Source organism: Musca autumnalis, unplaced genomic scaffold (assembly GCF_047663935.1).
Source record: "Musca autumnalis isolate F117 unplaced genomic scaffold, ASM4766393v1 scaffold_5, whole genome shotgun sequence".
NCBI lineage: Eukaryota > Metazoa > Arthropoda > Insecta > Diptera > Muscidae > Musca > Musca autumnalis.
This window is the reverse complement of record NW_027412088.1, coordinates 21,305,649-21,323,204: the sequence shown is the minus strand read 5'-3', so window position 1 is coordinate 21,323,204 and position 17,556 is coordinate 21,305,649. Positions and strand designations below refer to the sequence as shown.

General features: G+C 37.6%; 1 long non-coding RNA gene across 1 annotated transcript in view; it reads right to left on the bottom strand.

The window, feature by feature from the left end:
• Nucleotides 1–17,556, bottom strand: part of LOC141405906 (uncharacterized) — a 162,502-nt gene that overhangs the window by 114,330 nt on the left and 30,616 nt on the right. The gene's annotated exons all lie outside the window — the stretch shown is intronic.

Sequence of the window (17,556 nt, the reverse complement as noted above, 5' to 3'; positions counted from 1 at the left end):
TGAAAATTCCACTAGAATAAACATTTAGTGTGGCCAAACATGTCAGTTAAAAAAATAATAACACACCAAACCATGAAACAGATTTTTGTATGTGAGAAAACATATGAAAAACTCCAGGTTTGAGTATAGCCTATTCCGGATAAATTTGATACGACAAAAAAGTATCTCTTCAAAGTAAAAATTCCAGACCCCACATATATTAAGACCAAATCCGTTTCACACAACTTTAATATAATGTAGCTTTGTCCTCCCGTCTTGATGCAGCGCACGATAACTCTCCAAGGTAGTAACCGATTTGGTCAAAACTTTATACATCGTAATAATTCTTCCAAATTTAGTTCAAGTCCGAAGATTGACTGTATCTGACTACTCCTTAGGATAACTTTCCCACAATAGTGCACAAATTTAAGATTATGTGCAGTCTAGGAATGGCTCGAGGATCGTTGCGAAATTTTTAAAGATGGAAGTTCTTGTGGCCTTGATTCCAATGATACAATTTTAGTTGTGGGTAAATCCGTAACTTCAGAGTTAATGACCCAAAAAATAAAAAATAGGATGAACTTCTGTCTATAGACTACACCTTTAGAAGACCCATCAAAGAGGTCTTCAATCCATACACGACCACTTTAGGAGTTCTAACGTCTATAGAAGACACCTTAATGATGTCTTCAATCCATAGAAGATCTTTTTATGAGGTCTTCAATCCATAGAAGATACCGTTAGGAGGTTTTCTGTCTATAAAAGGGCCATTTAGGAGGTCTCCTATCTGTATCTTTTGGAGGCATTCTATCTATGAAAGACCCCTGTAGGAAGTACTCTATGTATAAAATACCTCTTTAAGAGTTCTTCTATCTAAAGAAGACCCCTTTTGATGGTCTTCTATCTACAGAATATCCTCTGATTAGGTCAGCAATTTTAGGAGGCCTTTAGGTTGTCTTCTGCCAACAAAAGATTTTTTTATTGAAGACCTCTTTAAGAGTTCTTCTTTCTAAAGAAACCCGTTTAAGGATGTATTTTTAAAGAATATTTTTCTTAGACCTTCAACCAAAAATCGCAGATTTTGTACAGACTATTTTTCTTTGACCTTAGGACAAAATAAACGTGGATTTTTTATGAATATTTTTCTCAGATTTTTTAAGAATATTTATACCCTCAGCCTTTAGGCTAAGAGGGTATTTACACTTTGATACGACCAAAAATGTGCTTCATCGAAATAATGGTTTTAGACCCCAAGTATGTTTAAACGATATCCGTTGCAGACAATTTTGAGTAGATCTAGCAATGTCCGTCCGTCCGTCCGTCTGTCTGTCTGTCTGTCTGGCTGGTGCGCACGATAACTCTCGAACGGATCAATCGATTCGGTTCAAATTTTGGGTATCGAAATATTTTGTCCAGATTCGATTTAAGTTCGAAGATGGGCCATATAGGTCCACTCCTTCAGGTACCTCCCCCACAAATGTTCAAAAATTGTCGCAAAACTTGTGCGCACGATAAGTCTTGTAGGGAAGAACCGATTTGGTCCATACTTTGCACATCGTGTAACTTCTACCAAATTTAGATGAGGTTCCAATATGGACTCAATCGGTCCACTCCTTCGGGTACCTCCCACACAAAATTTCGGAAAAGTTCAGTTTAGGACCTGGTCTCGAATCGCGTTGATTTTTGTTTACGCAAGTTGTTTTCGCTGTACTCTATACGACGCTGTAAGTTTCATTAGGGGCAAGTCCATACTTCCTGAGAAAATAGCCTGAAAGCTACAATGACACCGTGTGTAGTGGTTGGAGAGCAAGATAACTCTCGAACGGATCTGCCGATTCGGTCCAAAATTTGGGTTTCGTAATATTGTGTCTAAACTTAGTTCAAGTTCAAAGATGGATTATATCGGTCCACTCCTTCCGGTACCTCCCCCACAGAAGTTCGAAAATGTTCGGAAAATTTGTGCGTACGATAACTCTTGAAGGAAGTAACCGATTTGGTCCATACTTTGCACATTATGAAATTTCTACCAGACTTAGATGAGGTTCCAATATGGACTCAATCGGTAAACTCCTTCGAGTACCTCCCACACAAAATTTCGGAAAAGTTCAGTTTGGGACCTGCTCTCGAATCGCCTTGGTTTTTTGTTGTACCATCTTGTATTCACTGTCCCCTATACGAAGGTACAAGTTTCCTCAGGGGCAAGTCCATACTTCCTGAAAATATAGCCTGAAAGTTGAAAAACAAACCCTGTGACACCACGTTTATGGGTGGAAGCGCAAGATAATTCTCGAACGGAAATGCCGGTTCCGGCCGAAATTTGGCCTTCGTAATATTGTTTCCAATCTTAGCTTAGGTTCGTAGATAAGCCATATCGGTCCACTCCTTCATGTACCTACCCCGCAAAAGTTCAAAAATATTCGGAAAAATTGTGGGCACGATAACTCTTGTTGGGAGTGACCGATTTGGTCCATACTTTACACATTCTCATAATATCTACCAGATATAGATCAGGTTCGAATAAGTTCACTTTAAGACCTGCTATTGAATCAATTTGATTTTTGTTGAAGCAACTTACATTCGCTGCCTCACTTACGATGGTAAAAGTTGTTTCAGGGGCAAGTCCATACTTCTTGAGAAAACAGCCCGAAGGGTGTAAAAACCCCCTATGGCACCCCCATGGTCTATGTCGGTCCATTCCTTTAAGTACCTTTTCAGCAAAATTTTTGAACTATAATCCTAATCAACATTTTTGTCGGTTCATACTACCAAAATTTTGAAACCCCCTAAATACATAAGTTTCTTGTGAAAAAAAGTGTTTCAATTTGCACAGGCTGAGGGTATATCTCTGTCGGCAAAGCCGACTGATACTTTTTTACTTGTTTTCTTAGATTTTTAGACCAATTAACCTGGATTTTTAAAGCATATTTTTCTTAGACCTTTGGACCACCTAACGTGGATTTTATAAAAAAATATTTTTCTCAGACCTTTAGACTACTTAACGTGGATTTTTGAAGAATATTTTTCATAGACCGTAACATGGATTTTCTAAAGAAGACTTTTCATAGATCTTTAGACCAGAGTCGCCCAAGAATTTCCATCAATGTTTTAGTATATGTGTATGTATGAGTAAAGAGAACAACAATCACATAATGTTTATTCTTTGTTTTCATTTACTTACATTGTAAGTGAGAGAGAGAGAGAGAAGCAAATGCAAAACCAACTCAGTGGGCGACCTCACTATACTGTCTTTGCAAAGAAGCGCGTCCCTGCTTTAGACAAATAAACGTGGATTTTTTAAAGAATATTTTTCTTAGACCTTTAGATAAATAAACGTGGAATTTTTAAGGAATATTTTTCTTAGACCTTTAGATAAATAAACGTGGAATTTTTAAGGAATATTTATCTTTGAATATTTTTCTAGGGTCTTCAGACCAATAACCGTTAATTTTTTTAAAAAATATTTTTCTTAGAATATTTTATCTAGGGTCTGCAGACAAATAAACCTGGATTTTTTAGAGAATATTTTATCTAGGGTCTGCAGACAAATAAACCTGGATTTTTTAGAGACTATTTTTCAAGGGCCAATAAACGTGGATTTTTTAGAGAAAAATTTTCAAAGATCTTAAGGCCAATAAATGTGGATTTTTTTAAAATATTTTTTAAGCGTCCTCAGGCCAAAAAACGTGAATTTTTTAAAAATATTTTTCTAGAGACTTTAGACCAATACAAGTGGGTTTTTAAAACTATCTTCAGGTGTCTTCAGGCCAATAAGAGTGGATTATTAACAAGTATATCAAGGGGTGTTAGACAGGGATGCCTTTTATCTCCCCTGTTATTCAACGTGTATTCAGAGAAAATATTCCAAGAAACACTCGAAGGAGAAAACATCGGAATCAGAATTCATGGGAAACTAATCAACAATATAAGGTATGGGGACGATGCTACGTTACTGGCAGGGAGCATATCCGGTCTACAAAAACTAGTAGAGAAACTGGCACGTGTAAGTGAGAAATATGGTCTTAAAATCAACATGAAGAAGACGAAGTATATGATCATTAGCAGAAAAAATCCCCATGCTGAGGTGAACTTAAAAGTACAAGGTACACAAATAGAAAGAGTGAGAAACTTTAAATATCTTGGGATATTAATAAACGGCAAATGGGATCCCTCGAAAGAAATAAAAAGTCGAATAGAGATGGCGCGAGATGCTTTCTGTAAATATAGTAAAACCCTGAAAAGTCGTGACATAAATATAACAACAAAAATACGTTTCATAAAATGTTATGTTTGGTCGGTGCTGTTATATGGAACAGAAGTTTGGACGCTCAAATCCTCTGATGAAAGAAAATTGGAATCCTTTGAAATATGGATTTACCGGCGAGTACTGAAAATACCATGGACTGCGAAAATTTCTAATGACGAAGTACTAAGAAGGATGAATATAAGCCGGCAATTAATAACAACTATAAAAAGGCGCAAAATAGCGTATCTGGGACATGTATTAAGGAACAACAAATACATAATTTTACAAGCAATTCTGAAGGGAAAAATTGAAGGAAGGCCAGCTAGAGGAAGGAAAGAAACATCCTGGCTCAAAAATATCATGGACTGGACAGGTTATACCAACGAAACCGACCTGCTGAATGCTGCAAAACACAGAGAGCTGACAACCATTATACAATATGATAATAATTAAAATGCGATAAATATTGAAAAAAGATGTATTGTACGATCATTTATATCCGGATAACGGATGAGTAAATAAAGAAGAAGAAGAAGAAAGGCGTAAAGTTCGGCCGGGTCTGAACTAATTATACCCTCCACCACGAGTTATATTGAAGTAGAATGTGAACAATTAGTTTCCTTTCGTTTATGAAGAAGACTAATTACCAAATTTCAGCAAATGTCGTCGATCTATACCGACAAATTCATGAGGAAAATTTTTAGACTTAAAGACGACTAATTACAAATTTCCGATATTTCGGTAAGATAAAGTGGCTAAATCCTAAAAAATACTAACATTGAGAGGTATGCTTCTAACACGTGGACATATACCAATAATTCTTTTCAGGAATGCTTTATAACCCCCTGGAAGACTTAATAACAAAATCCAGTCATTTCGGTGGGATATTCACGTCACAACCTTTAGAATAACGAAATCGGGAGCTACCGTTCTATGGGGGCTATATAAAGGCGTGGACCTATACCAACAAATTTCATATAGAAAGTTTTCTACCCCAAATGAAGACTAAACACCAAATGTCAGCCAATTTGGTGGAATATTGAGGCATCAACTTTCAAAATACCGAAAATCGATGGATTATTGTGGCCATAACATTCTAAACACCGAAATTCGGGAGTACAGTTCTATGGGGGTTATATAAAGGCGTGGACCTATACCCACAAATTTCATATGGAAAGTTTTATACCCCAAATGATGACTAAGCACCAAATTACAACCATTTCGGCGTAATATAGAGGCCACAACCTTCAAAATACCGAAAATAGGGAGGTACCGTTCTATGGGGGCTATATGAAGGCGTGGACATATACCAAAAAAATTCCGGAGGAATATTTTATACCCCCAACGAAGACTAAGACCAAACGAAGGAATATTGAGGCCACAACCTTCAAAATACCGAAAATCGGGAGGTACCGTTCTATGAGGGCTATATGAAGGCTTGTGCCTATACCGACAAAATTTTGGGGGAAAGTTTTATTCTCCTAGCGAAGACTAAATACCAAATTTTTGCCATTTCGGAGGAATATTGAGGTCACAACCTTAAGAATACCTAAAATCGGGAGGTACCGTTCTATGGGGGCTATATGAAGGCGTTGACCTATATCGACAAAACTCTGGGGGAAAGTTGTATACCCCCAACGAAGACTAAGTACCAAATTTTAGTCAATTAGGTGTAATAATGAAGCTCAAACCTTAAAAATACCGAAAATCGGGTGGTGCCGTTATATGGGGGCTATATCAAAACGTGGACCGATATAGTCCATTTCCAATACCAATCATCCTAGGAGTAATATAAACTACTATACCAAATTACAAAGCTCTATCTTAGAAATTGCGTATCTTGATTTCAACAGACGGACAGACGGACATGGTTATATCGACTTAGAAATTTACCCTGATCAAGAATATATATACTTTATAGGGTCTCCGATGAATATTTCGATGTGTTACAATCGGAATGAAAAATTTAATTATACCCTCCATATTACTCGTATGGTGGAGGGTATAAAAATGTATATTTCTAGGGCATTGACGGCCAAAAACACACATTTGCAGATTATACATTGAGCTCGTGTGAGTAGAAAAAATCCGAACGACCACCATTAGTATTACACTAAAACAAACCAACGTTCTTCTCATCGACTGATTTGCAAAATGTAAACAACACGCTAACCACGCTAACCTAACGAAGTCATACGAAGATGTTTACTCTATACCACAGCCGACCAAGAAGAGGGCACACAAAATTCTCAATATTTGCAACTTTTGACAGTGTGTTAGTAATGTTGTATGCACGCATGCTGCAAAACAAAAACAAATCAAAACATTTGTGTGCTCTTTCGTTGCGTTCGGGTCGTGTGTGTGTGAATTGCCGAAAAACTTCGTAACTTTAACAATATCAAAGCACGACATTGCTCTATACGTGTGAGTACGATCGCTTTGCCTATGCCCGCGGGCATAGGAAATTTGTTGTTGCTGGCCATCTCTGTTCTAGGGCCTTCAGGCCAATAAAAAATATATTGTTAGGGCCTTCAAACCAATATACATACTTTATTATAAGATATTTTTCTAGGGATTTCAGGCAAATAAACGTGGATTTTTTAAAAAATATTTTTCGGGTCTTCAGACTAATTAATCTGCATTTTTTTAAATATTTGTTTGGGTCTTAAATATGTTATTCCGTTTGTAACACATCAAAATATTCATCAGAAACCCTATAAAGTATATATATTCTTGATCAGAGTAAAATTCTAAGTCGATATAACCATGCCAACTTGTCCGCCCGCCCGTCCTTCCGTCCATATGAACATTGTCGGTATAGGTCTACGTCTTCGTAGACCCTATAGAACGGTACCACACGATTTTCGGCATTTTGAAGGTTTTAGCCTCATTACCACGCCGAAATGGCTGAAATTTGGTATTTAGTCTTCGTTGGTGGTATAAAACTTCCCCCAGAAACTTGTCGGTACAGGTCCACGCCTTAGTAAAGCCCCCATAGAACGGTGCCTCCCTATTTTCGGTATTTCGAAGGTTGTGGACTTAATATTCCACCGAAATGGCTGACATTTTCCCTTTTGGGTTATTAAACGTTCCATATGAAATTTGTCGGTATAGGTCCACGCATTTTTATAGTCCTTATAGAATGGTACCACCCGATTTTCGGTATTTTGAAGATTTTAGCCTCATTATCACACAGAAATTACTAAAATTAAGTACTTTGCCTTCGTTGTGGGTATTAAACTTTTTGCCAGAAACTTGTCGGTATAGGTCCACGCCTTCATATAGCCCCATAAAACCGTACTCCTCGATTTTCGGTATTTTGAAGGTTGTGGCCACAGCACCCCACAGAAATGGCTGAAATTTCCGATTTTCGTAATTCTGAAGGTTGTGACGTCAATATCCAACCGAAAGACTGAAGACACAGTACAACAAAATTGAACTTTCTTTAAAATTACAAGAAACCCCGCACAGATTATGAAAGAGGACCGAAAAAAAGAATACACGTGTATCGGCGTTTTGAAAGTTTACGTCGGGAAGTAACTTAAACAGGCGTGATAAGTTCCGCCCATTTCTACAGGTTTTGAAATATTCGACATCAGAGTCCTTGGAATCCTTGCATTTTAGGCATAAAGAGTCTTTGGTAATATTACTGACAAAAATGCGGGGTATCTTTTTATGAAAAAAATTAACCATCATGCGAGTCACTTAACGGGTCTTTTTGGTCCCTTTTTTCAAAACGGTTAAGAAACTCCTTTAAAATGTTATCGTATCAGATCAAAATATTCTACAAAACAAGTGAGCCAAGGCTATAGTCGGGGCCGACTATGTGATACCCTACACCTCTACCCCTGTTCATAAGCTTTTGACTGAAAAATGTCGTAGTTTGATTGTACAAAAAACGGAAAAAGGGATGCATTACCGACTATTGCGATATCTCTGTTGTTTGACCACCTATGACAACCTACTTCACATCGTTGTAAAGGTGATATTTGCTACTGTCCTTGCCTTGCCTTGAGAGATATTAGCATAGAAATAAAACGTTGGCCTTTTCTCCAAATAAGTTTTTTTCACATTTCGACCCCAGAATAATATCCGACCATTACACTGTGCATCATTTTTTTTAAGGTGATCTTGTGCAAACAATTCGAACTGAGGATTTTTTGAAAGTACAGACCCAAACGACAAGAAACCCTAGTTGGGTTTTGTTGTGTCAGATCCAGCTCGGATTTTATGGCCCCATCTAAACATGGTTAAATATTGAGTTTTTAAAGAAATTCGGGGCTATATCTCTGAATCCAATGCGAATCTCCTTCTGACCTCTGAAGCAAATTTGTAGGTAAGGACAAGAATAAAATATTTGGAGAAATAATGAACTCGAAAAACTACATTTATTGCCTCAAATTTCAAAATATATGCAAAAATGCCACAATTTTTAAACATTTCGCACCGTATCTCCAAAACCGTTAATTTTTTCTGAATATTTTCTTTGGGAAAATATTCCCTGGAATGTAATACACAACTCTTCAGAACATCTCACTGTTGTAAAATGCCTTTACGCCGTTGTTTTCATCACATTTTTCAATGACGATTTAATAAAAATATCAATAATGAAGTGAAATCCGAAATGCGAGAATAAACTCTTGGTGTGAACTGTGTATGAAATACGTGTTGTACAAGATATGAAGCAAAATACCGCTGAAACAACAAGAAGTAAGAATTTTAGAGTTTCAGAATGTTCTAAAGAATTGTTGAGAACTTTATTTGGAAGATTTTTGCAAATGTTTACTTGGTTCAACTCCCAATAGTTTAGCAGATACTGAACAGAATTTCAGCAATTATGTAAAATTTTCTATTTTGTATAGATTTTGATGCCCTAGATGCAGTTTTTCTTATGTGGTTTTTTCAAAAGATAAGTTCTACTAGTTTAGGGCTACAATTTTGCTAAAGACAGCAAGGCCAAATTCCTATTCGTTTCTGAGATGAAGGCATGATGAATGCAAAAAAGTGTAGATTTAGCCCGGTTTAGATGGGGCCATAAAATTCGAACTGGATCTGAAAGGACAAAACCCTACCAGGGTTTTTGTAGTCTAAATATGTACTTTAAAAAAATGCATTCTAGAAGTTGTTTGCATTTTCAGTGTTGTATAGTGTTATCAAAAATCAAAAGCTTTTGTCCTCTGTAGGAGGAACCCCCAAAATTTCGTGACGATCCGATCGAAATTACGACCTGTAGCGTGATTACAAAAAAAAAAAATGAAAAAAGGGATGTATTGGATTCTAGAAGCGGATATTGCGATATCTTCGTGATAAAACACCTACGAGAACCTACTTTACGTCATTAGAAGGGTGATATTTTCTACTTTCATGGTCAGGTTTTGCTTTTGGTATACCCCATATAGAAGCTGAGATATTCGCTTTGGAAAAAAACGTTGTCTTTATATCCAAATAAGTTTTTTGCCCATTAGGACCCCTAAATACTATCCGACCATCACCAAAATAAATAGGCTTCTTCCTATCTGAGACCCCTATTATCCCTCAAAATTTCGTGACGATCGGATCAAAATTGCGACCTGTAGCGTGATTTCCAAAAAAATGGAAAAATGGGATGTATTACCGACTATTGCGATATCTCCGTTATTTGGTCACCTACGCCGACCTAGTTTGCATCGTTGTAAAGATGGAATCTTTTTCTTTCATAGTCAGCTGTGATATTCGTCATTATTATTAAAATCGCGAAAATGAAAATTTGGGTTTTAATTGCGACTATTGTGATATCTTCGTTGCTTGATCACCTATCGTTAGAAAGGTGTTATTTTCTGCTTTCATTGTCAGGTTTTGCTTTTGGCATACCCCATATAGAAGCTGAAATATTCGCTTTGGAAAAAACGTTGTCTTTTTATCCACATACGTTTTTTGCCCATTCCGACCTCTAAATATTATCCGACTATCACCAAAATAGGCTTCTTCCCCTCCGGGACTCCCATCAACATCCAAAATTTCGTGACGATCCGATCAAAATTGCGACCTGTAGCGTGATTACAAGGTTTACATGAACAGACGGTCGGACGGACACACATAGACAGATCGACTCAGTTCTTCGACAGACATTCATTTTTGTATATATAAGTATGGGTCTACGACCATTATTTCGATGCGTTACAAACTTTTTGGCCAAAACCAACTTATAATACCCTCCCCACATAGTGGTGTAGAGTATAAATATTTGGGTGTTTTGTTGGCAAACTTGATGTATATATTTTCTTGATATATATGTTGTAAATACATATTTCATTTATTTGGCGACTTGTATTGAAATTTTATGGGGAATATTTTTGTCTTTGACGTCTTCTATCTAGAATGACGTTTTGCGGGACAAAACGTAAAAAACATGATTTTGCTTTTGAAAGATTCCTGGCGTTTAGGTACGATTTAGAGTTTTGGTGTATTCGGGGACCTGCAGTAAAATTTTATGACAAATAATTTTGTAGAATATTTTGATCTGATACGATAACATTTTAAAGGAGTTTCTTAACGGTTTTGAAAAAAGGGACCAAAAAGACCCGTTAAGTGACGTTAAGAGACACTTTATACCTAAAATGCAAGGATTCCAAGGAATCTGATGTCGAATATTTCAAAACCTGTAGAAATGGGCGGAACTTGCCAAGCCTATTTAGGTTACTTCCCGACGTAAACTTTCAAAACGCCGATACACGTGTCTTCTTTTTTTTTTGGTCCTCTTTCGAAATCTGGCCGAATTGTCTTGTAATTATCTTATGTGCTGTACAGTGTTATAGGTCCACGAGTTCCTATATCCTCCATAGAAGGGTACCTCTTGATTTTTGGTATTTTTAAGGTTTTCTGTGTTGTTCAGGCCAATAAATGTGTATTTGTAGGGTCTTCAGGATAATAAATGTGGGTTTTTAAAGAATATTTTGTAAAAAGTCTTCGAAGGTGACTCTGTGATTCCAATCGCGTACATCTCTAAAAACTACTAGGGAGACTTACTAAAATTGACTCACTCCATAAATCAAGTGCTATCTACAATAGTTCAATATTTTTCAGGTATTTGTATCGGAAGACGAAATGTGAAAGTTTTTTCGTGGATTTTGGAAGGTTACTCATGTAATGTTCCATATTCTAATGCAAAGAACTTGAATCTTACTTTGAAAAATAGCATAAAAGTTAATATCCCACTCCAATTTGGAGTACACTCCACTTGACTAGAATAGAGAGAATAATTTTCTGTACTTTTGTAATATTTCTGGGCATATCTAAATTTCTTTATGGAATCAGTGTGTTTTGCAGGGTATAATATCTGCTATTGCAAAATATCTCTGCAATAAAGAAAACTTAAAGCGTGAATAGCAACGAAAATTCTAGCACTATTGCACAATCACAATTTCTGTTACAATTAAACATTGAAATAACGCATCAGTATCACAACAGCAATCGCTGCAGCACGAAACCATTGAGCCATACCAAACAAGGCAGCATCTCAAACAAGTTACCTTGAACCAAATCTCAAGAGGGGTATTCACTCCTACATCCCCTTATTGACTAACTGAGACATGTTCGATTTGCTCTGGCACATTCATTGAAATTTCATTTTCAACAAAAATGTTGAACAGTTTTTGTTGATTTCGTTTTCTGCTAAAGTCTGAGGGGAACGCATGTCCTTAGAATTACTTGTGGTGTTCAGATGCTATTTGTTTTAGATTTATTTTGGTTTGCTTTCTTTCTTATTTGTAGCAAACACAAAAGTACATTGAAAAATCCTTTTTGCGTTTTGCTTCATCTGGGTCCGTTGGTACGAGTATCCTTAGTTCTATTCAGGGTATTGGTGTTGATTTTATTTTTATTTTCATTCTCAAACAAAAAACACCTGGCCAAGTGAAAAGTTGAGTTTGGGGAATAGCGTAGAAAATAATTTTATGAGAAAATAATGATATTAATTTGTATTTATTATTAGTGTAAAATAAAGGAAATATCCCAAACACTATTAAAAGATAACAAGAAAAAACCCAACGTTCTGTGTATTTATGTCTTTGCTGTGTGTCCGGTATATTGAAAAATAGGTATTGTACTGTACAATACCATTCATGAGAATGTACTTGTATAAGTAGTTGCATACTTTTAGGCTCAATAATATTACGAAGCAGGCTGATACAAAATTAAACACTTTCTTTGCATATTGATGGAAATTTCCATCATATTTCCCAAATTCCCAATTTCCCAAAAATATACATATAAAAGAACACTTTATTCACTTTATGTTTATCCTGTCTGGATATCTTTTTGATGTCCAGTGCATACATAAAACTATATCTGTTAAAAAGAGTCTGAAACTAAATATTAAATGTTTGAAAATAAAACGTATTTTAACTATTTTTTCATTAATAAGGAGTCCGAAATCTATCACCTCCACTAATTTAATTGGGTCAGTATTTGCAATATCACATCGTTAGTAAATAGGATTAGAGTGCCTCCTTGGGACGTTCAGCCTTATCTCTCACAAAAATATTGGTCTCAAAGAAGCCCTTGGAGAATCCCAAACCGAATAGGTCTTCCATTGGAAAGACAGACGTCAACTATAACTTTAATGGTCCTGCTCGCTAAAAATTTACATTTCTGGGCATTAAAATCAAATTGCTTAAATTTAGACTAAATCACGTCATGCCACGTTTTAAAGACCATTATCTGCGAGTCTGCACCTGGAATGTTCGCTCTCTCTATAGAGAAGGTGCAGTTTACGCATTGGCAGATGTACTTGAAAAGTACAAGGCCGGCATTACTGTCATACAGGAAATACGATGGAATGGGAAAAGCATCACAACAACAACTAAAGGTGACGCACCGTATTACATCTGTCATGACACAAAGCATGAGTTTGTCCGCGGATTTGTAGTTAGTCGGAAGTTAAAACATCTGGTCACCAGCTTCACACCGGTGAACGAAAGACTTGCTACAATACGGATAAAGGCAAATTCATTAGCTTTGTCTGTGCTCATGATCCAACCGAAGACAAAGACGAACAGACCAATGATATATTCTATGAGCGCTTAGAAGAAATTACGACCGTTGTCCCGCCCATGACATTCAAATTATTCTAGACCTAAAGGTGACGCACTGTATTACAGCTGCCATAACACAAATGATGAGTTTGGTTGTGGATTCGTAGTTAGTCGGAGAGTAAAACATCTGGTATCCAGCTTCACCACAGTGAATGAAAGACTTGCTGCAATTCGAATAAAAGCTAAATTCTTCAACATCAGCTTTATTTGCGCTCATGCTCCCACTGAAGAAAAGGACGAAAAGGACAGACCAAAGATATATTTTACGAGCGCTTAAAAGAAACATATGACCGTTGCCCTGCCCATGACATTAAAATCATTCTAGCCGATTTTAATGCCAAAATTGGAAAGGAGAATATCTTTGGCCCAACAGTCGGGAAATTCAGTCTCCACAATGAAACATCTGACAACGGAATGAGGCTGATAGACTTTGCTGCGGCAAAAAACATGGTAGTTAGCAGCACCATATTAAAGCATCTCGACATTCATAAGGGCACCCGGCTGTCTCCGGATCAAAGAACAAGAAATCAAATTGATCACGTTGTGGTAGATGGGAGACATTCATCGTGCGTGTTGGATGTACGTTTGTTCCGAGGAGCAAACATAGACTCGGAAAACTACCCTGTTGCAGCAAAGGTACGTAACCGTCTAAACGTTGCAAATAAAGCACGAACAGACAAAACACGAAAGTTGGACATCGGTAAGCAGCAAACACAACAGATAGCCACAGCATATTCCACTCAACTGGCCCAATTGCTTAATCAAAGCACTCCTCGTCCCGATAACATATCAGCACAATGGCAAAGTATTGCCCATTCCATGCAAACAGTCGACTAATCCATACTTGGATACCAGAGACCTCCACCGGGAAATCCAAGGTATGACCAGGAGTGTCGTGCTGCTACCGAAGAGAAAAATGCGGCATATAGTGCTACACTGCAATCAGTAACAACGCGTAGCGCACGAGAGAGGTATCGGGAGAAAAGGAGAGAAGAGGAACGTTTTTTTCCGTACGAAAAAAGATAAATGGAAAAGCTAATGGCTTTGGTAATCCTGTAACTGATACAGATAGTGTGCTAAGGATATGGAAAAAGCATTTTTCTAAACTGTTGGTATCCAATAGTAGCGAAGTCGACGAAGATACCACAGATCCAATCCCAGAAGATGGTATTGAATGTATACCGCCCGGCCAAGATGAGGTAAAGTTTGCAACAAACCGGCTAAAGAATAATAAGGCAGCAGAAGCCGATGGCTTACCAACCGAGCCGGAGGCGACACGCTGATAAGGTGTATGCATCAGCTAGTTAGCATCATCTGGCAGAAAGAACGCGTACCCGGCGATTGGAACCTGAGCATTCTGTGCCCTGTCCACAAGAAAGGAGATAAGACTGTATGCGCTAACTAGAGGGGCATAAGTCTTCTCCCTATTGCCTATAAGATAGTGTCAAGGATAGTGTGCGAACGACTAAAGCCTATGGTCAATGAAATAATTGGGTCATACCAATGCGGCTTTAGACCTGTCAAGTCCACCATTGACCAGATATTTACCCTGCGGCAAATCGTGGAGAAGACCCAAGAGATGCAGATCGACACTTACCACCATTTTGTTGATTACAAAGCAGCCTTCTATAGCCCCCTACGTTCAAAGGTATTCCAAGCCATCTCTGAATTTGGTATCCCTGCAAAGCTCATCCGGCTTTGTAAAATGACTTTAACTGACACGAGGTCCTCAGTTAAAATAGAAAAGAGCCTCTCCGAAGAGTTTTGTACCAAAAAAGGTTTCAGACACGGAGAGAGCCTTTCGTGTGATCTCTTCAACATCCTGCCGGAAAAGGTTATACGAGAGGCAAACGTCAAAAGAAGTGGCACAATCTACACCAATAGCCACATGTTACTTGCTTACGCTGATGATATAGACATCATGGGACGATCAGTAAAGGAAGTAACAGATACCTTTAAGAAGGTCAAAGGAGAATCAGCGAAAGTGGATCTGGCAGTAAACGGCGAAAAAACAAAGTTGATGGTGTCAACGCGCAATGCGTCCATAGAGTTAGGACCAACAGTAGTAGTTGGTTCCTATAATTTTGCGGCAGTAAAAGACTTCGTTTACCTCGGCGCCGCTATAAACACAACAAACTACATCAGTTGTGAAATAAAGAGAAGAATTGTGTTGGCCAACAGATGTTACTTTGGCTTCAGTAAGCAGTTTAAAACAAGGCCACATCTCGTCAAACAAAAAAAAAACGGTTTACAAAACACTGATACTACCTGTGCTAATGTATGGTTCCGAAGCCTGGGTATTTGCGCAAGCAGATAAGGCAGTGCTTGGTGTGTTTGAGAGAAAAATCCGTCAAAAAGCGTTGACGGCGAATATCGTCGTCGTATGAATAATATAGTATATATAAACGTATCGAGATGCAACGATTGCTTTGGCTAGCCATATCATAAGAATGAGCGATGATGAACCCGCTAAAAAGGCGTTTAAATACGGGCCACATGGCGGTACACGCATAACTGTCAGACCAAGGCTTCGATGGCGCAAACAAGTGGATGAAGAGATGAAAAGGCGCGGTATTCCAGAGTGCGAAGAAACAAATAGAGAGAATTGTAGATCTTATCTTAGTTCGGCTTATGGAACAAATATTCTGTAATGGGCAAGCTAAGTAAGTTAGTTAACAAAACGATCGTTGCATAGAGGATAATGTTTGGGTCTACGCTAAATGTAATTTTTCAATAAAACTCCTTAGGTCATGTAGATCGATTGATTAAATTAACTAAAAATCTCACAAGAAATGACATTCGACCTAATAAGGCAAACATTATCAGTGGATAACTAGAAGTTTTTCATCATGTTCGTTATATGTTAGTTATATACTGTTATACTTTTTGCAATATTAACCAATAAATGTAGTTTCTTTTACTGTAAAAGTATTCAAATCGAGCACATATTCTCCTCTCTCGTCACACGTGTTCTAATCAAGCATAACCTTCCGAACAAATGTTTGGTTCCAGTCAATTATGGACATACAGTCGTACAATCGTACTCGCTACAACGACGACGACCATGTGGTCTTTTGCAATTCTCCAAAGGTTTAGTCATTGTTTATTGCTAACCAGACGTACTTTGGAGATTGTCATTGATATTGTGGCTCACTGGCAGAACTTCTTTAACCCCCCATCTAACAGAAACAAAAAAACCAAAGTATTTTTAAAGCAGTCAAACCCAGCAGAAAAACAAACAACGAACCTAAATCGATTGTAAGCAGCTACAGTTGTTCCTCCTACAAATGTTTTAATTTGTGAAGCTCGGAAAGGTACGAAATTGAAAAAACAACTCCCCAGATGTTTAGATAGCATCAAGGACACACCGGTAAAATAACACAAAAGAAAGCAAAACGAATGTCACTCTCTCACTCGCACACAAACGACTGTCCTTTGTCCCTCCATATTATTACAACTTAACTTTTAACTGGTGTCCCCAAGTCGTCGTTCTGTTGTTTAGCTCAACATCCTGCTTAAAATGAATTAAACTTCGAAAAACTCATGACTGTTCATTTAATGCCTTAGAGCTGGGGTTTCTAGCTCATCTTTTTCTTTCTCTTCTGCTACTGCTGCTTCTTCTACTGTGTCTTCCGTCGCTATGCTGTGTTGTAAGCAAGTCAAACGGAAGTGAAAAGTTAGTTGCAAGTTTCTTATTTCAATTCGTTTTGGAAAATTTTTTATCCGTTGGACTTTTCTTTAGGGGCTCTGTTAGTTTTTCTTTAAACAGGCGACCGACTCCTTTGTCCATGAATTTTATCGAATTTCTGTGATTATAGGGACACAAATGCAATGTGAAGCCGATTTTTTGGCCTTGCCGGGAATAAACAACAGCCGACAAAAACAACGCCAAAATTTAGGAAAACAAAACGCCAAATGTATAGAGTCTTAGCAATAGACTCTGCTGCCCAATCTGTTGTTGTTTGGTGGAAAAAGCGTGAAGTTATGACTGGGGAAATGTGAGGTGGGGTGATGCGGTGCTTAACCAGGTAAAAGTGTTTGTGCCACTTGACTGCACACGACCAGAGTTTGATTTAAGTTTATGAACTTAACTTGAGAGTGCCAACAAGGTAGGAACAGGCAAACAGGCATTAGAAGTTGAATTTAAATAATCCATTGTGATCTCCTATAGTATAAGACATGGAGGCCTTCTATGGAAGCAGAAGTCCCGGAAGTTTTATACGGAAGAAGACCTATTGGTCTTTTACAGAAAACGAACTAGTA